The sequence below is a fragment of the Microtus oregoni genome, unplaced genomic scaffold, assembly GCF_018167655.1.
Source record: "Microtus oregoni isolate MIOR12 unplaced genomic scaffold, Mior012 000040F_ref0000088, whole genome shotgun sequence".
NCBI lineage: Eukaryota > Metazoa > Chordata > Mammalia > Rodentia > Cricetidae > Microtus > Microtus oregoni.
The window spans coordinates 15,819,462-15,841,257 of NW_024543207.1; the positions used below are offsets into that span (position 1 = coordinate 15,819,462).

Genomic DNA, 21,796 nt, shown 5'->3' on the forward strand with positions numbered 1-21,796 from the left:
AGAGCCTTGAGCAAGGAGCCTGGTCCCTCACAGAGGTGCCGTTCATCTAAGGGTGTCAGTGCCTGCTGGAGAGTCACACACTTACACATGCACACATGTGTTCTCCCGCCCTTGTTCTACCCCTCTCAAACGTGCACACTCAACCACACTTGCTCACCCGCATTCTTTCACACTCACTCAAGCACGCACTGGACACATTCACACTCCAACACAGTCCTGCGTAGAAGACCCCAGGAGGAAGGAGTGTGTGTATGAGAGAGACAGAGAGACAGAGATTCAGAGAGAGAGAAAGAGAGACAGAGATACAAAGAGAGAGAGAGAGACAGAGAGACACAAACAGCGAGACCAAGAGAGACACCGTGTATGCGTTCGAGTATGATTGTGCGTGTGAGTGTTCCTAGAACTGTGGCCATATGCACATGACAGAGAAAGGGTGTGACAATGTGGGTGGCTGTGACAAGTGAGTGTGGAACTCATAGTTAATATAGGGAAGGCTATGACGGCCCTGTACAGAGCAGGTGCTGGATTACATAAGAATCTATGTAAAAAAGAAGAGGGAAGAAACCCTGGCAGAGATGGCTGTGTCCTGCTTTCTGTTCCTTGTAGCTCATGAACCAGGCAGCGATCCACAAGAGACAACATCCCTTCAGAGGATCGCGACACCAGGCCCTCACAGAGAGCCTTGGCAAAGGCAATGAAGGCTGCCAGGGTTCAGGAGAGCATGACCAGTGACCCGGGCATTTTGCTGAATAACATCCGATCTGAAAGCAGAAGCAGACCTCCTCTTTTCGGTTTAAGAATGCCAGCGCCCAGAAGGTTCTGTGAAGCACACTTTAGGAAGCTGAAATGAGTGGAAATTGAGATATCACTGGGAAGAGATAGCTCAGAGGCCGAGAGCTTATATCGTGCTCGCAGAGGACCCAAGTTCAGCTCCCAGCACCCACATCAGGGAGCTCACAACCACTTGCAACTGCAGCTCAAGGGGATACGATCCTTCTAGCCTCCCATGGCGACTGCACTACTGTGTCCCTGACCTCACACAGACACACATGCACACACGTAACTAACAAGGGTGTCCCCTGTTCGTGGACATTCCTCTAACTGCAAGGGAGATCGGCTCCAAAGCACATGCTCAAATGTGAGGGTGGGGTCAGCCTCAATTAAAGCTGGCAAACAAGATTATAATGAAGTCAGACTGGGGGTACACATGTATTTAAACTTAAGAAATGAAAAGTCTGGGGGATGGAGATGAACACAGAAAAAGCTGCACCCTTGAGGTCTAGAGCCAGAACTTGTGATCGGATCAGAGGTTGTGTGTGAGTGGGGGATGAGGGGATGGATGCTGGGAGCAGGCTCCTCCAAAGGGGCAGCTGGAAGCATAAGAAGTGTTTTAGACTGTCATTAGCTTGGCGACACGGTTGATTGGCTCCTTACAAAGGAGCCCGTGAATGTGATATCTAACTTTGGAGACTCCCTCCGCAGCCCCTGTTGCTTCTCAAGAAAGCATCTTTCCTGCTTGATCTAGAGGAGAGATGCTTGTAGAAGGGTGTGTTTCCTCACCTCTGCCAGGACATACGCTTCGGATCATTCACTGCCCAGAAGTCAGGGCTCAGAAACCTCAGAGCTGCACTTTGAGTGGCAGCCGCTTTCCACCTAGAGCTACAAACCATGTGGAATGAGACTGTTCAAGGAGAGACGTGCTGGGGGTCGGGCATGCAGGCAGAATTCTTAAGGCTTAGTCACGAAAATATGTCTACTTAGCTAATACATTCATGTTGGTTGTGTATCGCAATGCTCATCTTTTCAGTATTTTGAATAAAATAAATTATTATAAAGAAGTCAGTGACTAGGGTATAGTACTGTCATATCGTTGCTGATTGTCAATTTGGTGGTAGTTAGAGTCACCTAGGAGATGGGCCTCCTGGTGTGTCTGTGGGGGTTTATCTTGATTACTTGGGAAGAAATGCCCACTGTGAGCGGCACCATTCCCTAGACAGGGATTCCAGGCTGTGGAGACGTGGAGACGCTGAGCAGATCACCAACACTGAGTGCATCTGGCTCTGTTCTTGACTGTGGATGTAACAGGACCAGCTCCCTCAGACCCTTGCCATTGCAGCTCCCTGCCACGATGCTCTTAAGTATGGAACCACGAGACAAAGCAAACTCTTCTCCCGTAAATGCCTTCACCAGGATATTTTATCACAGCCATAAGGAAAGAAATAAAGACACCATTACAATGCATAAGTCATGCTATTCTATATAAATTGAAACATTATACCATTGCACCCTAACATTATATATAAAAGGGAAATATACATACATCATACTATTTTTCTTATTATCTTATATTTGATTTCTTTTGTTTCTATGATGCAGAGAATTGAGCCCAGCGCCTCACTCACACACACCAGGAGAGGGCTCTCGCACTGGCCTGCATCTCTGCCCGTGTTTGTTACTGTACCGTATTGTGTGATACCACAGAGCGTATGAAGCATAGAAGTCAGTGTACTTTAGAGACCAGAAGAGTAGGTTGCCATAAGACAGCCTTTTCACAGAGCCAAGCATCTCACTCTGGTCATGTCCACCACTCTCCATGAAGACTGGGTTAAGGATGCCTTTGTTAAAGGACAGCCTTACACTGCCTTTGGTCCCCAAGACAAAAATATCAGAAGACAAGGACACCCGCACAACATCTGCCTTTGCTGGAATGTCCCTGGTGCTACCACTTCCTGCTCCCACCCTGTGACTGCTCGGGCCTATGTCAGGGAGGAACAGGAGCAGCTGCAGGTCTCAAGAGGGCCGTCAGAGGCTGTTGGTCCTACTACACTGAGGTCCCCAGCCCGGGGGTTCCCTGCTGAGTCAAGTGGTGACCTACGATCAGGGCTGTGGCTCTTCTGAGATCTGGCTTCTCTTCCTGCCATCCTGAGTGTGTTTCAGAATTGTTCTCAGTAGCCACGCAGCAGATATTATGTCCCCAAACAATCATCCTGGAATTTAATACTGGGCTCACTGGGGTCTCTTTACAGCTAGTAACCTTCCAGAAAGGAATGTTCACCTTACATGCCAAGTATACTGTGATGGACAAGAAAAGAGAAAACACAGTTTGGGGGTTAATCTAAAAAATACAAAACAAAAAACTATGTTACACATTTTCTTCAGAGGACCTGGAATTGGCTCTGTCAAGGTCAGGGCTTAAGCGACCTGCTGGCAGCCCTGGAGCTGAAATAAAATGACTTCCCTGGAAAGTCAGATGGCCTTGTCCCTCCAAAGTCCGTGTGATACTCTGAAGGACAGAGAGAAATACCCTTCCAGTCAGGTTTACACACCTCTCTCTGACACTGAGAGGAGACAGCTATGATGTTCCAAGGAGAGAGAGAGAGAGAGAGAGAGAGAGAGAGAGAGAGAGAGAGACAGAGACAGAGAGACAGAGACAGAGAGACAGAGACAGAGGCAGCAGAGGAGGTGAACATCATAGATTGGTAAAATGCCACTGTCAAGAATTCAGGGTGATTTTCTCAGGGTCCCACAAGAGAGCCCCACTCACTACAACTCTTCTACAAAACTTAAAGATTTTTTTTGACATGCCAATGTTTCCGGTGGGGACATCACAGTAGGGCCAGCCCTCCTTCCACTTGTCACTTCCTTGCTGCCTCCTTCAAGCCCCTTCAAACTTCCTCCCTTGTTTCTGGGTCCCCAGATTGTGCTGGCCTTGGACTGAGAAGCCTGAGTGTGTCGCCTCTGACCCCTCCATCCAGAACTTCTGTAGCAGGGTTATCGGTGAAGGCGTGAAGGGTTCAGGGAAGGTGCTGGGAGGATCTTCGGGAGGAAAGGTGCAGAGAGAGACAAATCCCACTGACTTCATCCTTTCTGTGTGGGATGCGTTTCTAAAACGGCTTGCAGATCCCAAAGCCTCCTTGCTTTTTATAGCGCATCAGTCCTGGTCCCAAATTAGCAACCCCTAATCTCCCTCCGCTCTAGTTCTGAGGGGACACTAAGCAGCCAGAGAGGACGCCTCTCCTCGGCACATCGAGATCCTCCGACCAGGGTGGAAGACTGCGCGTGTGCAAACCATACAGGCGGTGAGCTGCAGGGGAGGCTGGTGTCCAAGCAGGGGCACTGGGGAGTGGCTGCCATGGGGACTGTGCTCTGCATCTGGGCACCGGAACTAACCATGTACTGAATCTGTTGCCCTTTCCTCCACTGACCCAGGAAGAGGATGCCGAGTTGGCCTGGACCCCTTCAGTCATGGTTTCTGTTCTTGGTCCCTGTGTAGTGAGTTAGGAGACCCTGTTTTAAAACAAACAAGCTACTAAAAAAAACCCAACCAGAACAGACTCGTTCTCCAAATGCTGGGCACTTTCCCTGCCCTGCTTGATCTGGGGCAGGGGTTTGCTTCTTTTAGCTTGGCGTTGCCATGAGTCCCCGCAGCTCCTCGGCAACACCCTTGTCTAGACAATCTGAGCTGGAGTAGCAAGCAAAGGTTCCTGGCCTTGACTTGGTGTACTCATATTCTGTGGATGCCAGAACAAAATATCACAAGCTGGTGTCTTGGGAACAGCCAACTTATGTTCTCTGGCCAGTGGACACTAGAGCTCCAAATATCAATGACACTGAACCCTGCAGAATGACAACGGGAAGACCCCATCCCTGGCCTCCTCCCACAAGGTTGACCTCAGTGTCACACCTCTGTGCTCCCTGTGGACACACCAGCCAGGTCATCGCCATCCCTGCCTTTGCTATATAGGCCCTTCCTCTTTATTCGTTGGTGTCTTCACCTGAATATCTTCAAGACATGTCTTAAGGTCACTACTCATATTGTGTTAGAGGCCACCCTATTCCAGTAAAATATCATTTTAACCAAAGACCCTATCCCAAATGAGGACCTTCTCAGTTACGAGATGCCAGGAAATTGGGGGATGCCATCCAATGGCATACAAGCAGTAACTGTTGCATCCCAGGTCCAGACAAGAAATCTACCAGCTTTCCTCTCCCTGTATCGGGGCAACATAAAGCCAAACAGCACCTCTCTTTCTGGCAACAAGAAGTGAAGGGGTAGTGAAAATTAAGTCACATAAAGACGAAGAGCAATGAGGTCCTTCACAGCATCTTCTGGGGGGTGCTACCTGGGGCTTCCTCCCCTGGGGGATCTCCTGTACTTGCCTAACCAGAAGACAACTTCCTTCTAGAAATGTTTATCTTCATTTATCATTTTCATTTATTTCTTTGATAAGGGGTCTCATCATGTAATCCCAATTGTTCTTGGCTCATGATGTTCCTGCCTCAGCCTCTTGAGCGCTGAGATTGCACACCTGTACCACCAGATACTTGGAGCCAGAAGTAGTCACCAGGATGGATGCATTTCTCATGATCCGGCATATAAGACCGCCATCTTCACAGACACCGAGGATTCCAGCATCGTGTTGAGCTGAAGCAAGTCGTCAAGGCTGTCCTCAAGTGGTTGCTCATGAGTGGTGGCCGTCCAAGGATGGCCCGCTCCTTGATGATGGAAAAACTCTGGGGAATGTGACCAGCCAGCCAGTCACAGTCCCCAGCCACAGTGGACTGGGTTCTGAGCAGATGACACCTTCGGAGCCCTGCACTATGAGCCCTTCTCCAACCCTCTGGAGCTTCCAGATGTGATGAAGCCACAGGATTCTGGAGGCTGTGCCAATGAGCAAGTTGTGCAGGGAGGCCCCAGGCCCACCCTCTTGAGGCCCAGTCCCCTAATAAAAATGATTTGGTTGTCAAAACAAATCTGTGGCACCATGGCTTAAGCTGACTGATTACATCACTATAAGATGCACAGTGCACTACCTAGAAATTTTCTCAAGCTCGTGAGGGGGCATCACTCTGCCACTCTCAGCACTAACGAATCCTTTATCCAAATACACACTTTTTTAAAACCTAAAACTGGATTAATCTTACTGTCACCCATCACACGTTGAGATCAGAACAGTGTTACTTTTTCACTTGTTCGCATTGGTTTGTCCACTCCAACCTCTGCCTCTCCCTTTACCCTGCATCCGTGTGTGTGTGTGTGTGTGTGTGTGTGTGTGTGTGGCATGCACACACGCACGCATGCAAACATCCCCTTTCTAGAAGGGCAGCAGGCATACTGCATCAGGTCCACCCCACTCTAGCACAATCTCATGCCATTTGCCTACAGATCAAACTTTTGCCCCCTGACTGAGTGAGGACTTACTTCAGCAGGGAGTGGTGGGCACAAGTCACCCACAGCAGGATCTAGTCTCCGCCACTGCTTGCTCATGGATGCCACGTGAGATGGTGACATAAGGAGGTGCAGGTTTGGACATGCGAAGCTCTGATGTGTTCTCAGCCTTCCTACCCACATCCTACAGATTCATTCACTTGGCTACAGTGCAGCCTTTGGGAGGCTTTGGGTGGGAACGACGCTAATTAAAATGTGTTTCAGGTTGAGGGAGGGCTCACTCCTGTGCATATCCAAATTTCTGACCTCGGGACGATCTCTGCACATCGCCTACAAGAAAGGCGAACCTGTAACTGTCCTCAGGATGGCTTAATCATAGCTGTTATTTTCTTTTCTGATGAGAGCATTAGACAGATGGCCCTGGGTGGGTTTCTCATGAACACGGGATTAGTGGAATCATCATAGCTTCACATCCATTACTGTCTCTTTCAATAGCTCCTAAGTGACGAGTTCTCTAACAGTCCAGGGCAGCGCCCTAAATTCATGCAGCAAAGGCAAGCTTATAAGGTTTTTTTTGTTTGTTTGTTTTTGTTTTTTTGTTTTTCGAGACAGGGTTTCTCTGTGGTTTTGGAGCCTGTCCTGGAACTAGCTCTTTTTTTAAAAAATATTTATTTATTTATTATGTATAATAATATTCTGTCTGTATGTCTGCCTGCAGGCCAGAAGAGGACACCAGACCTCATTACAGATGGTTGTGAGCCACCATGTGGTTGCCGGGAATTGAACTCAGGACCTTTGGAAGAGCAGACAGTGCTCTTAACCGCTGAGCCATCTCTCCAGCCCCCTGGAACTAGCTCTTGTAGACCAGGCTGGTCTCGAACTCACAGAGATCTGCCTGCCTCTGCCTCCCAAGTGCTGGGATTAAAGGCGTGCGCCACCACCGCCTGGCGCAAGGTTATAAAGTTAATCCCACAGGACAAATGGAAGAAAGATGGAAGGAGAAGACAGAGAAGGAGGAGACAAGAGGGAGGGAACCGACCTCCATAGTACCCAACCTTCACTGACCATTAAGAACTTGCGAGTCGGGTGCAGCCATGCAAGGCAGCAAGCTGGTGCCACGGGAGAGCTGGGAGGCCAATCCGTCCCACCCGCTGTGAAACTTCAGAAAAGTTACTCACCCACTCTAAATTTGGGGGTTCCAATGTATGAAAGAGGGAGATTAAGACCTTGCTGTCAAGGTTGTCATGGAAATAGAACGAGGTGAAGAACATAGCAAAGCGGAAGACTCCGCATGCCCCTGACAGAGGCCTTGACCAGCACCGTAAATTAGGCTAGAGCAGAAGGTGCCTGCTAAGTCCAGGGATGCCACAAATAGGGCCAATGACCAGAAAGGCCAACAATGCCAACAATGGTGGCCCTCCCAGGACAAGCTGCCACAGGGTCTGTGGTTGCCAAAGACAAAGGCTACTCGGTTGTCTTAGTTGTCTGTAATGTCAGAGGCCAATTCCAAGATCCTCACGGTCTCCACCAGGTGTGACAACTGCCAATCATATACAGAGGCTCGTTGGGGAGGGGTTCTTGGGGGCAGGTGCCAACCCAACCCTGTAAGGCAAAGGATGGCAGACCTGCCAGCTGTTGCTGTGTTCCCCAATGCCTTCCCTTCCAATCTACAAAACCAGGGACTGAGCCAGCACAGCCGTGAAGGGGTGGCGTTTGTAATCCCAGCTGCCTCCAGCTGAGAGGTTTAAATTGGAAAGATTTTAATTAGGTCCTCATAACTGCCTGTGCGTTTATCCAGTTATTCATTCACCCCCTTATTAAGAACCCAGTAAGTGCAATGATGGGCACAATGAGGCTTGACCATTCAGGAACCCAGAGTGATTATAATATAATCTCCTTTCTGCTGGAGCAATGGCTGTCGCAAACGTCTTTTATGGGACAGCCATCAAATCACGGTCTTTAATAAAGGCAGATGGCTCACACAGATTTGCTGTGCAATAGGAGTTTATCATAAGTAGGGGTTTTCATCAAAGTAATTCCAAGGTTCTGAAAACTGCTCGCTGTCTTCCCTGGCTCGGTTGTCATGATGTTACATTTGGCTTCTAAGATAAGGCACCAAAATCCCAAACACAAGACAGGAAGCCTTGATAAAACTGCAATTAAAACTTAATCTTCAGCAACCCACAGAATGGGAGGGAATATTTGTAAATCATTTATCAGGGAAGAATCTGATGCCTGGAAAAATATACATATGCTGGACTTGCTCAACTCAGCAATAATCAGAACTCAATGTATAGAAATGGGCAAAGGGCGTCATCAGAGAAATGCAAATCAAAACAACTCTGAGATTCCATCTTACACCTGTAAGAATGGCCAGGATCAAAAACAATGAATTTTGCATTTAGATTTTGATCCAGTTCAGTGGAACAGAAACTCTCATATTTGTTTAAAAGCTGTTCTTTCCCCATGACTGCTCCCGGTACCGTCACTAATTCACCAGACCACAGGCCTGCAGGTCTTCTTCGAGGCCCTCAGCTCTGGTCCCTGCACCACCACTGCTCAGTTTTTCTTTTTTAAAAAAAAAAAAAAAATGGTTTTTGAGACAGGGCTTCTCTGTGTCCTGGAACTCGCTCTGTAGACCAGGCTGTCCTGGAAAACAGATTACTTTTTAAAATTTCCAGCAAGTTGGGATTTCTTCAGACCTACTTCGTGACCATTTTATTGACATTTCTGCCCATAATTATACTCATCCAGTTATACATACAAAAATACTAAAGCTAGTGCAAAAGAGGTGTTTATTATGTGCCTTTGGACTGTGGAACAAACTCTGGTCACCTGTGAGAGCCTGCGGGGCTGCAGGGACTCTGGGGGACCCTGGGGTCTTGACTCCTCACAGAGCAGTCTGATTGTACTCATCCCGGAGATTCCTGAGAGCAGGCAGCCCTGAGATCCGCTCTCCTCCCTCTCCATCGCCATTGGCGCCGTGCTTTCTGCCACATTCTCCGGAGGGCTAGCCCGGCAATCAGTGATAAGGTGTATTAGAACAGAGAGGGCTGGGCCTCCGGGGGAGGGGGGGGTGGCCAGGAGCAGCAAGCAGCTCCATGCACCTCTACCGACTGTGTATTGGAGTCCTGGGCTTGGTGAGTCTCTGGGAGGACTGAGCAGACAGATTTGGGGGTTACCCGCCCGGCTAAGACTTATTCCGAGAAAAAGATGTGCCGTGACTACTGATGCGAAGCAGTCTTTGTTCCAAAGGAAAGAAGAAATGTCTTATTACGAAGCTGAGTATGAGCGACCGCAGGAACGTGGACCAAAGAAAGCCACACCTGAGCAGATTTACCTGGTACATCAGTGGCAGCGCCAGGTGGGCAAGTTACAGCAGAGAGAGCAGCGTCCCTGCTGCAAGCCTCTCAGGCGTCCTAGGCTTCACTGATAGTCACAGGAACGGCGGCTCAGACACAGAAGTGGCCGCCAAGAGACTAAAGGCTAAAGACCAAGATAACTTGGCTCTGGCCTTGCAATATTCCAACTCTACGATCCCAGAGTTCTCAGTAATCGATCCGCCTGGAAGCCCTGCAGTGCCAATGTAGCAACTTTCCCGGGAAGCTTCCATTCACATCAGGGGCATGGTGCATCTGCAGGAGCCCGAGACAGGCTCCTTTGGGTCTCTCATTGCAGAGAGCTTGCTTTCTGTCAGATAATTCCAGAGGCATATGCAGAGGATCTCTGCCCAGGGAAACCCAGGTGGCAACCAAGGCTTCCATGAGGGTTAGCCCGGTGAATCCATCCTGCTGTTGGCCATGGCTCCTGTAACTGCCGGCCCGGCAATGAAACCATGAGTACGTGACAGACCCATACACTTGTGCAGACTCTCTGAGGCAAGCAGGACATGCTCCAGGCACTCTGCTTAATGATTTGGCTCAGCATACTAGCGCGAAACTTCTATCATGCCTTGGACCAAGCTACGAGTCCAATCTGTCCCATGTATTGGTAACACCGGTAATATCAGCAGCAATTGTTCACTCTCTGATGAGGGACATTCACTGAGCAAACACCTGTTGGCTGTATATCCTCAACGAGGCGCTAAATCTGAACAAGGAGACAGGAGCCAAAGCCGATTAGGCAGGCATGGCTCTTGTCCATCTGTCTGCTGAGGAGGGAGGCCACCTGTCCTCCGTATGAGGGCTTCACTACAGAAACTAATCTTGGGCAAACTAAACAAGTTGGTTACCCTTTTCTTTTCTGGAACCTTCGGAGAGCAAGCCCCTGCAAAAGCCTGAGCTTTGAACTCCTGGCCTCCAAAATGGAAAGAATTTGTTTCTGTCACCTCAAGCCACTCTTGGTCTCGGTCTTTTGTCACAACAGCCCCAGGAAAGGTTTACATCTCTAGGAAGCTAGTCTGCAGGTCCAGATCTGACAGGCTGTGGAGGACCCAGATTCAGATCCATTCCACAGAGCCTAGCTGCTAGCCCGTGTCTCACGTGGACCCAGTGGGTGTTAGCACTGCTTGCCCATAGCCCTCCACACATGCTTTTGTTCTCTGCCGCAACAGCTCTCCTTACTCTGAGATGTTTCCATGGGAGGCTGTGTGGGTTTTCACTTTGGAAGAAAAGGTTTAAATGAGCAGAGTATCTTTTAGCAAAATACACACCTGCTGCCTAGTTCTGCTCCCAGCATACGATAGACACGGAGCACACAGCCTCATACTGTTGCCCAGACAACTCATTCTGTCTCTTTTAGACACTGGCAAGTAAACCTTGTCTTTCCTCCCTTCCTCTTCTCTTTCCCTTCCTTCTCTCTTCTCCCTTTCTCATATCTTCCCCCTTCCCTTCCTCTTCCTCTTCTCTTCCCATTCCTCTTCTTTCTCTTTTCCTTCTCTCTTCCTCCTTTCTCTTCTCTTTCCTCCCTTTCTTCCTTCCTCACTTCCCTCTTCTATCTCACCTTTCCTCCCTTCTCTTCCTGCCCTCCTTTCCCTCCTCCTCCATCCCTCCATCGTCCCTCTCCCTTCCCCCTCACTCCTGTCCTCTTCTCTGCCTCTTGTTCCTTTCCTCCCTTCCTTCCTGTAACTGGGACTGTGTCCTTCAATACCTCCTGACTGCAGAGAGGTCTGCTGAGCCCAGGGCTCTGCTCCCCGATGGCCTCCACAAGCTCTGCTAACCTGTGTCCTGCTGACCCAGATTCCCCCTGCCCAGCGCCATAATCTCAGAGTCGACGATATAGTCCGGCTTGTTCTGATGCCACTAGGCTGATTTCATCAGACAGATGGCTTTTGCTAAGCACATCAAGTCTCTTAAGATGTCCATTAGAATAAATGTCACTCAACCGATTTGAAATGACCACAAAGACTGTCCAGGTCCTGCTGTAGAGACAGGAAGTCAGGGGCAGCCCAGGGGAAAGTGCTGACACTCAGCAAGTGTGACATGTGTGGGGCTTTTCTTCTTTCGCTCACTCCATAATCCTACGGCTATGGTGGGCACCTAGCCGGCTGTCAGTCATCAGGCACCCAAAGGAATGGAATACGGTTGCTTTAGTTTGCCTTCTCCTGCCAAGGTAGACACTACGGCCAAAACCGCATGGGGAGGAAGGGTTTATCTGCCTTACAGGCCACAGTCTATCATGAGGGGGGCAGGAACCTAAACAAAGGCCACAGAAGAACATTGCTTACCGGCCTGTTCCTTCCAGCTTGCTCAGCCTTTCTTACACACCTCACCCCTGCCCACAGTGGGGTGGGTCCTCCCTGCATCAATCGCTTTTAAGACCATAGGCTAATTTAATGGAGGCAATTTCTCAACCGATGGATGTTCCTTCTTCTCAGGTGATTCTGGCTGTGTCCCTTTGACAAAACCCTGCCCAGCATCTTGGTCTTTATAGCAGTGAGCAGTTTGGGATGAAGTAACTGATGAAGGAAATGAAACCCCATGGAAGACTACAAAAGTACTTAATGTTAGACAACTACGGATTTTCGGGGGGAGGGTGGTGGGAAATCACAGAGTTCACTTGACAGCCTTGATAAGCTTTAGTCAGGGAAGCTTGAAGGTTTGACAGGACAATAGGTCTCCGGCATTAAAATGCTGGCCCTGGATAGCTGCATGCAGCATTGTTTCCTGGGGCTACAACTGTTTGATCCTGGAGATGGCCATTATGTTCTGTTTCTGATAAAAGTATTAAAAATCTGATTGTTCTCAATAAAATTGTCAGTCTCCTTTGTGCTGTGGCCCCTCCAACCTGGCCTGACTTCATTCCTCACAGCCGTATCAGGTGACTTTGGCTTGCGAAGTAAGAGTGGGTGCTTATAATGTTTTTTTTTTTTTTTTTTTTTGGTTTTTCGAGACAGGGTTTCTCTGTGGCTTTGGAGCCTGTCCTGGAACTAGCTCTGTAGACCAGGCTGGTCTCGAACTCACAGAGATCCGCCTGCCTCTGCCTCCCGAGTGCTGGGATTAAAGGCATGCGCCATCATCGCCCGGCTGGTGCTTATAATGTTTAAAGGTTTATTTGTTTTTATTGAAGGGTATGTATGTGCCCGTGTGTGTGTGTGTGTGTGTGTGTGTGTGTGTGTGTGGTGTGTGAGTGTCGTGAGGTCCAGTCTGCCAAAGTGGGTGCCTGTGATCAGCCTAGGCCCTCTCTTGTCCAAGGCAGGTGAGTAGTGACAGTGGGCTGACCACCACCAACCAGCTTTCCACCGTCCTCCGAGTCATTTGTTAACCTTCTCTGGAAGTGTTCAGAAAGATGACAAATGGTACAGGAGATGGCTTCTGGAAGGAGATTCAAAAGAAAAACCTCCTGCAAACACAATATCTAACCGGACTCTCCAGGCCCGTTGGGTGTCTAGTCAGCAGACATCTTTCTGCAGGAATCGCCACCCTGAGCCCTGCTCATGGGGCTGCCCTCGCTGAGTGGCATGCCTGACCTTAGAGTCCTGCAGCCCAGGGGTCTGCTCCAGGCCTTTCTGTTGGCTGCAGGTGACTTGGAGACGATGCTTGGCATTCCTTTGCTTGTAGCAGAAAGGCATACCTATTTCCAAATAAGGTAGCTCTGAGGTCTCTGAGCCTGGAGTGTCAACGCATAAGCTTGGAGGGTGAAGGCGTAAGTCACAAACAATTCCACACCAGTTTGTAATTATGATTAATAGGGTGGTATTTATTTAAAGGGGGAAAAACTTACAGATCACTGTCCCAGGCAACAGCCCTCTACGCAACCAGGAAGGGAGTCTAGTCGCCGGTGGAGCAGGAAGTGAAGAGAGAGAGGAGAGGGAAGTGGCCGCTTTTTTAAAGGGAGAGAGACCACGCCCCAATGGGCTGGTATCTCAGCAGCTATAGGCTGGAGGAGTGGGAGGACCTCCCGCAACAGGAGGGGACACAACTCAACCCACAAACTCTGTGGAGGCACAAATATTAGCATTCAGAAATTAAGGCAGGGGAAATCACGAGTTCAAGGCCAGCCTAGATTGCATCATTTCAAAACATCACCACCAACAAAATAACAACAACAAAAAACACCTAAAAAACAGAACAAAAAGCTGCATTTTAACGTATTTATGTGGCCTTAAGTGGGTTTTATATGTGTGACAATAAGGGCTGTGGAAATCTTTGATAGATATAATTACCTTGAAACTCTGCGAGTTTTCCAAAATGCACACCCACACTACACAGTGCCTCACATCCACCCAGGACTGCCAGTGAGAAGTGTGTGTGTGAGAGAGAGAGTGTGTGTATTATGTGTGTGTGCACATACTCACTGGACGATGCAGTCAGAGCACAGCATTGCTGGCAGCTGCTGGAAACCCTGAGTGAGCCCTGTGATCACTGTGGGAGGTGGGTGAGCAGGCTGTGCAGTGTCAGGACAGAGGGTTCTACCCCACAGGAAAGCAGAGCCAACCCCAGCTCCTCATGCTGGTGCTGCAGCAGCTCAGGAACACCACACTGAGACACCCAGGCACTGAAGAGATCACACCCTTCATCCCCTGGAAGGCACGGGGTGCCAGGGTACACAGAGCAGTGGTGACCTCTTGACCTCTGGGGTTGAGTAGTGACAAAGGGTCCTTTGGGATCTGGAGTCCAGGGATTATGAGATTGGCGGGGCAGGGGAGGTAGTGTTCTATTTCTTAGGATGTTACTTGTGTATTCGGTGAATCTATGATGATTATTTGTGCAAGGGTTATGCTGAAGGAAAAGTGAAGGAACAGAACCATCTCCTCTCTGCTGGTTCCTAGTATAATGACTTAGGGTCAGTTAGTCGTGAGTCGAGACAAGAAATAAGAGCATTGAAATGAGAATAGGGCTTCCCTTCACTATAGCAAAATATGTGAGACACCCATCTTAAAAATAGGAAGGTTTGTTGTGCCTCATGGTGTCAGAGATCTCAGTACATGGGCGAATGGCCTGTTGCTGGGCTCTGCTGTGATGGGGAGTTCACAGAAGGAGCTCAGTGTAGGAAGGAGCTTGCCTGAGGCCAGCTGGGGAGCTGAGGTAGAGGCAGGTATTGGAAGGGTGCAGGTGAGCTTTGAGGCACACCATTGAGGGCATGCCCCCTTTCTTGCTGATTACTCCACTGCCTTAAGGTAGAACCGTCCAGAGCAGAGAATAAAGAAAGTGTAAAGAGACACAAATCAGTTCAGATATGCTTGGCCCCCTACTGGGTCTCCAAATCTCTCTTAAACATTTCCTGGGTTGTTCAATGGTTTACAGAGCCGCAGTTATGGGATTGGGCGCTAGCTTTTCATCCTCCTGACGTGGATGGTGGGATGTTTAGGAGGATGGTGGTTCTTTGGTTATTTGAAGAGATCATTTTGTTCTCCTGGAGGATATTTTTTTCTGGTTTTGGAACCCCCCCTAAGTAGTCCTGGCTGGGCTGGGATTTGCTGTGCACATCAGGCTGGCCTCAGGTCTCTGGTCCTCCTCCACCTCTGCATCCTGAGTGCTGGGTTACAGTCGTGGCTGATGTAATGTGTTTGTGCAACTGGAAGCCGGATTATTCAGGGAAGCTCAGAGAAATCCCTTTTGGTATTATGTAATGTTTCCCATCTGACAGAGACTTGAGACCCAGGAGGAAACAGAAGGTGCCTCTTAGGACTCCTTTAATGAGTGCTCTGACCTCCAGACCACTCTGCCTGTGGGTGTCTTGATGGCTGTGAGGGCCCTTGAGGGCTTCCCAGACCCCAGACACTCCTCTGGTTTCCAGTTCTTTCCTTTCTCCTTGTGTCTGTCCCATACCTGTGAAAACGAACGAAGACGCTCATGGGAAGGTGAGGTGCCATGCAGCAGCCCAAAACACAGAACGCTGGCTAAATGCAAGTCGCAGATCAACAGCAAAATGTCTGAGATGCACAAAGGAGTTATTTAACTAGATGGCCGACACTGTATCAGGCAGCCCTTCCGCACATGTTTTCCACAGCTGGCGGGGTGAAAAACAGGGGTGTACACTACACCGCTATAGATGGACCAGGTTCCCTCCATGCTTGTATGCTGAGGCCTCATGTCCTGGGACCTCAGAATGTGATTGGATCAAGTCTTCAGGGAGGTAGTTATGCTAAAATGGGGGGTTAGGGTATGGGCTAGGGTGGGCCCTAAGCTTATATGGTAGCCGTCCTAAGAGGACAACCCAGATGAGGACACTGTATGAAGTCGGACATCTTCAAGTCAAGGAGAGATGGCGCAGGAGCCTACATCTGCTGACACCTGGTCATCTCAAACCATCACCTTCTGGATCTATAAGAGATGTGTTTCTGTGGCTTGAGGTGCCCAGCATGTGGGCTGGTTATGGTAGTCCAAATGGGCTAATACACATGCCCCTGTGCTTGGATAAAGAAAGGAGAAACAGCCGGGCGGTGGTGGCGCACGCCTTTAATCCCAGCACTTGGGAGGCAGAGGCAGGCAGATCTCTGTGAGTTCGAGACTAGCATGGTCTACAAGAGCTAGTTCCAGGACAGGCTCCAAAACCACAGAGAAACCCTGTCTCGAAAAACAAAAAACAAACAAACAAACAAACAACAACAAAAAAAAACAAGAAAGGAGAAACATTCTGGAGAAAGGATGGAGAAGTGAAGGCCTCTGGACGTGGGCAGGATGCACCAAGAGGCAGACCCCTCAACAGCAATGCCAACTTCCTCCCGTCTTCCCTCTTCCCCTACTCCTCTCCCTTCCCTTCCCTCCTCTCCCTTCCCCTTCCTCCTCCCCGCCCCTCCCTTCCCCTTCCTCCTCCCCGCCCCCCTACACCCTGCTTGTCTCCAGGTCCCTCCTCCCTCCTACCAGTGGCAACAGGAGGGAGGGAAGATAGGGATCTCAGCTCCAGGCTTCCTTCTGCCCGCTCTCTTCAGAGACTGGTTTGTCCAGCCGTGGGATGGACACACGGGCAAGCTTGAGCGACTTGCTCCATACCAAAGTCTCTGCCCCGACTTAATTCAAATGGCCACCCACGCAAAAGCAGTCTTGCTGCTGCTCGCTCATCCTCCCAAAAGACTCCTATTTCTCTGAAAATTGATGACCTCAGGCCATGTACAAAGGTCCCTCACCCTGGCTCATGTAAACCAGGCACAAAGTCCAAAACAACAGGGAGAGGAAAGAGCAGACACAGGGATTAAAAAAAACCCAAATTACAAAATACAACCAAATGATGCTCTCTTCTTACCTCTTAGGTTAAAAAATACCTAGATGGGGGAGGGGAACGCTGGCTTAGTTTGCACAAAGTTCCTGGGTTTAATCTTAACATGAGAGAGAGAGAGAGAGAGACAGAGAGACAGAGAGAGAGAGAGAGAGACAGAGAGAGAGAGACAGAGAGAGAGACAGAGAGAGAGACAGAGAGAGAAAGAGAAAACAAAGGGCAGCAGGAACAGTGGCTGAAGAAGCGCAGAGACCTGGGAGTAGCTAAGTGATCACTGGCCAGCCATATGCAAGGCTCTGTGTTCAACAACCCTTGGGAGCTGGTGTCAGGAGAGGTATGGAGAAAAGAACAGGGTAGTCTCTGGGAAGATGGGGACCGCTTGCTCTCAGCACCAACCACATTCCGCCCATCATGGGGAGAAATATGGGCATCCTTTGGCTCTCAGTGCAGGCATATCGTGAGATGACAAAAATCAGAGGAAAAGGCCTGGGCCAAAAGCCACGCCTCTTTCTGTTTCAGAGCCTCTGGGACTGGAATGCTATGGGTTAGCCAGAAGCTGGTGGCCCTGAGGGCAGCCTCCTTTTCAAGGCACAACAGTGAGCCTTTACTTCCCTAGTCTGGACCCCAGTTTTTGGAAATGACCGGAAATTGTTTAGAATCACATCAGCAGGTAGAGGTGGGTGACCAAACGTGGCAATGATGTGGCATCTCTGTCCCTTCCTGGAGGTTGTCACCTTGAGTGAGGACAGTGGTGGGTCCCTAACTGTCGCATCCCCGCTGTCTACCATCTCCATCTCGGTTCCTAGCCAGTGGTCTGCCGTAGTCTATGACACCGTTTTGCTTGTAATAAACCCTGTCCACTTGCTATGCTGCAGTCTGGGGATCTCAGCTGCATTCTTTCCATGGAGATCATAAAGTCCAAAGAGCTCTAGCGAGTCCAGAGCAAAAGCTGTGTGACAATGTCTGTGGAGTCCTGGTCATCTAGGGACCAGCTACAGTACCCAGGAAGTAAAACCTGCGTATCAGGAGAGCCTTGTGTGGCTTAGGGAAGAGGAAGTAGGGACCACTGTCCTTCATTGCCAGATCAAGCTGGCATGTGGGCCCAGAAGGAAACCTGTACCCCTTCACCTTCTCAGACTCCCCAAAGAGGACCCCCCCGCTGAGATCATTGGGCACGGATCCCAGAACCAATTGAGAGAAGATCTGCCCTCATTTCCTTTGAATGCTAAGACAAGCTCTCTGTGTGTCCAGGGGGTGAACTCGGAGAGTTCAGACTGGCCAAGGCCCAAGTGGGTCTCCCTACCAAGTTGGCTCACCAGCCCCTCTCTGCCTGTCTTGCTGGGAACCATGAGGGTTGCCCATCTTGGTGGCTTCCATGCTCCTGGCTCACAACTTTTTATATCATCTCTCCTTCAGCCTGGATGATTCTAGTCTCTAACCCTCATTCCTTTGGGCACCAGGACCATTAGCATCACCTAGGGTTGGAAGCAGATTCAAAGGCTGCTCCGGAACTGCTGAAGAAGTCTCCATTTCCCCCTAAGACCCCCGGGCCCACCCCAGGGAGAGGAGCTTACAGAAACAGCTGCAGGGTCTGCCCCTCCCCTCTTCCACACACTCTGCTCTTTTCTCTCCCAGCAGGCGAGCTCAGGCTGCCTAGGAACCAGCATGTCGTTTGGAAGCCAAGCGGTGTTCATTTGGTTTATTTATCTTCTCGGAGCTTCGTCTATTTTGGGTCTCAGCCATTCTGAAAAGGCTTAGACTGTTATACTTGCTCAGGGTGGGGTAAGAGTGCCGGAGTTAAAGTTGAGGAACGTTTCTGTGCCTACTCATGGAGCTTGTGGGCTTGCCCAGCATCGGGCGGGCCCAGCATCTCCACCTGGCTGCCTGCCCAGTAATCGACGCAGACCATCAGGGTCAGGCCCTTCCCACACCCGTATCTGTTGTTCTCAAAAAAGAAAGAGAGCGCTGCCCTTTCCTCTAGAAACGTTCTCTTCTAGGTGGGGCAGGGCCTCTTCCTCACCGCAAGCCACTCCGCCCTCCATCGCTCCGTGCGAGTCACACGGAGGTCACGTGATTCAGGCATGCCTCTGTATTGGAATTTGTGTGGTGACTGGCCCAGTGCTGCCAGGTGGCTGAAGCTAGCCCATTCACCGTGTGTGGAGCTGCTCACACTGAGCTTGAATGGGGACTGTTTGAGGGACTTGGAAACAGCAATGACGCTGTCTTAAGGTGGGCCACCCCGGTTTTCTTCTCTTCAGCAGTTTCCTGTACCCCCCACCCCCACCCCAGGAGCTGTGCCCATCTCAGACAAGCCACAGATCAAAGTTGACGCCTGAGGAAGTTTTCACTTCCTCCCCGATGCGTGTTCCAGTCCTGAAGGCCCCGGGCTTTTAAGAGCTTGCCAGGGTCCGAAAGCATTGCCCTTTCAGTCTGAATCGCTTTGAACCTGATTTGTCATTTGTCACTAAAAAAGTTCCAGCGCCTTCCCATCGTGGAAGTCTTTCAGTGACTGCCGTGGTGGAGACAGGACCTTAAGCTCCCAACGTGGCCCATGCTCTGTGTTTCCTCCGGTGGAAACACAGCGCCTACCCTTGATCTCCGAAGGCGCGAGTGCCTGCAGCGCGCTGCTGGCCCCGGGTTTCCTCTGGATGCCACAGCATCTGCACCCGGGCAGCTGCACTGTGCTGTCGCATGGCAATCAACTACATCTGTGTTTCCTCTGCTTCTCTGCGCACCTGAGAGCCTGTAGCCACAGCAGTTTTGGAATCCCATAACATCTCTAACACAACACACATGGAGCATCACAAACAACCAGTGTATGTGAACAAACTGTGTTGTAGTAGATGTTTGCGGACGTGCACTTCAAGAAAAGCCATGCTCTACTACATGACTTATTTCTTTAATACTTTCATAAAGTAGCGGCTGGAGATTGCTCAGTGGTTAGGAACACCTGCTCCTCTTGCAGATGACCAGATTTTAGTACCTGCACCCACAGCAGGCAGCTCACAACCACCTGTAACTCCAGCTCCAAGGGTTATGATGCCCTCTTCTGGCCACCAAGGCAACTGCACACATGCAAACCCACAAGTGTGTGTGTGTGTGTGTGTGTGTGTGCGCGCGCGCGCGCGGGCGCACACACACAGTTAAAAAGAAAAAGAGATAGTTTCATAAGCAGAAGGATACTGGGCTGCATTTTAAAATTTTTCTTCAGTATATTTACTACTTAAAAGCTTAACTTTTATAAAAAGTAAGTGAACTCCTGTGAAGTAGGTTTTACCAGTTTGGGAGAACAAAATAAAATTATTCATTCCACTGCTTGTTTTAAAGAAAACCCCCGAGTAGTCGAAGCAAGCCTAAAGAGAAAGCTCGCCGCTGGACGTAGCACAATACCTGACTTCACATTATATGCAGTGCTCTAGGGACAATGCTAGCCTGGTAGTGACATTAAAAACAGGTTGACCAATGGAATGGAAGAGTGGAGATTAGAAGGCTACGGCCATCTAACTTTTCACAGTGGTAACAAAAACATTTAGTGGGAAAAGATACAAGTCATGCTGGCAAAAGTGGAAATCCCCATGCAGAAGAATGAAATCAGATCCTCATCTTTTCTACAAAAATCAACTCAGAAGCCACCTGTGGTGTGGCATGTGCCATCAGTAACAGAACTCGGGAGATGGAAGCAGCTTGATCGCAGGGTTCAAGGGCTAGCCTGGTCTACATAGCAAGGTCTAGACCAGTCAGAGATACATAGTGAGACCTGGTCTCAAAAAAGGAGAAAGAAAGGGGGGGTGCTAAATCTGAAGTGGAACAAGGACCTCAATTTAAAGTCTGAGGCTACTAGAGGAAAACAAGGATAAGCTTCAGTGTCAGCAAGAACCTGACAGGATCCCCCCCCACACACACACACACATACACACACACACAGCAAGAACCTGAGAGGACTCCCCCCCACACACACACACACACATACACACACAGCATGGGGACTACCGCCAAGAAGCGGTAGATAAGGCTGCCTCATCTTTGAAGGTTTCTGTACAGCAGGAGAAACAGCCCACAGAGCCTGCAGCCCGCAGGACAGCAGAATCCTGAGCAGCTATGCTTCAGACAGAGGGTTAACATGCAGAACTTACAACCCTAGCCTGAACACCAAGGAAACAAAACTGCCAATCAACAAATGGGCTAATTCAAGAAATGAAGAAGTGCAAATAGCCCAGAAGTATTTTCAAACGTGATCAGCCTTCTTAGTTGTCAGGGCAGTGTAAATTAAAGGTATTTTGAGATACCACTTAACCTAAGCCCAGACAAAGTGGTTATCATCAAGACATCTAACAGCAAACAACAGCGAGGCTCTGGAGAGGGAAAAAACCTTTTTCACTCTTGGTGGGAGTGCACATTAATATAGCCAACGCGGAAGCCAGTTTGGAGATTGCTCAAAAGATTAAAAATAGAACTCCCATATGACCCAGCCATTCCACTCCTGGGCACGTACCCAGAGATTTCCATCCCCTACTGTGGAGATATTTGTACATCCATGATCATTGCTACTCTAGTCATGAGAGCAAGGAAATGGAACCAACCAAGCTGTCCATCAACAGAAAAATAGGTAATGAAAATGTGGTCTATATACGCATGGGATATCATTCAACTATACATATTTTCTGTAAAGAACAATGAAAGCATAAAACTTCTAGGAAAGATGAACGGACCTAGAAAGTATAAGTAAGCAAGGTGACGCGGCTGGAGAGATGACTCATTGATTAAGAGCACTGGCTGCTCTTCCAGAAGATCTGGGTTCAGTTCCCAGAACACATAAAGGAAAAAAAAAAACTAAGCAAGGTGACCTAAACTCAGAAAGTCAAGAATCCCGTGTTTCCCCCATATACAGGTCCTAGCCTATGATGTATGCACATTATACATGGCTGTGAAAACAGGAATGAGTGGAGATAAAGTCTAAGCACTTAGAAAGGAGGTCGAGAGTGGCATGATTGGAGAAGGGTGGGGTTGCACTGTAGCACACACGGCTCCCGA

The 21,796-nt window shown here is 49.4% G+C and overlaps 1 pseudogene; it reads left to right on the top strand.

Moving 5' to 3' along the window:
* Window positions 1-5,349: 5,349 nt before the first annotated feature.
* Window positions 5,350-5,774, top strand: LOC121433623 (annotated as a pseudogene).
* Window positions 5,775-21,796: the final 16,022 nt, after the last annotated feature.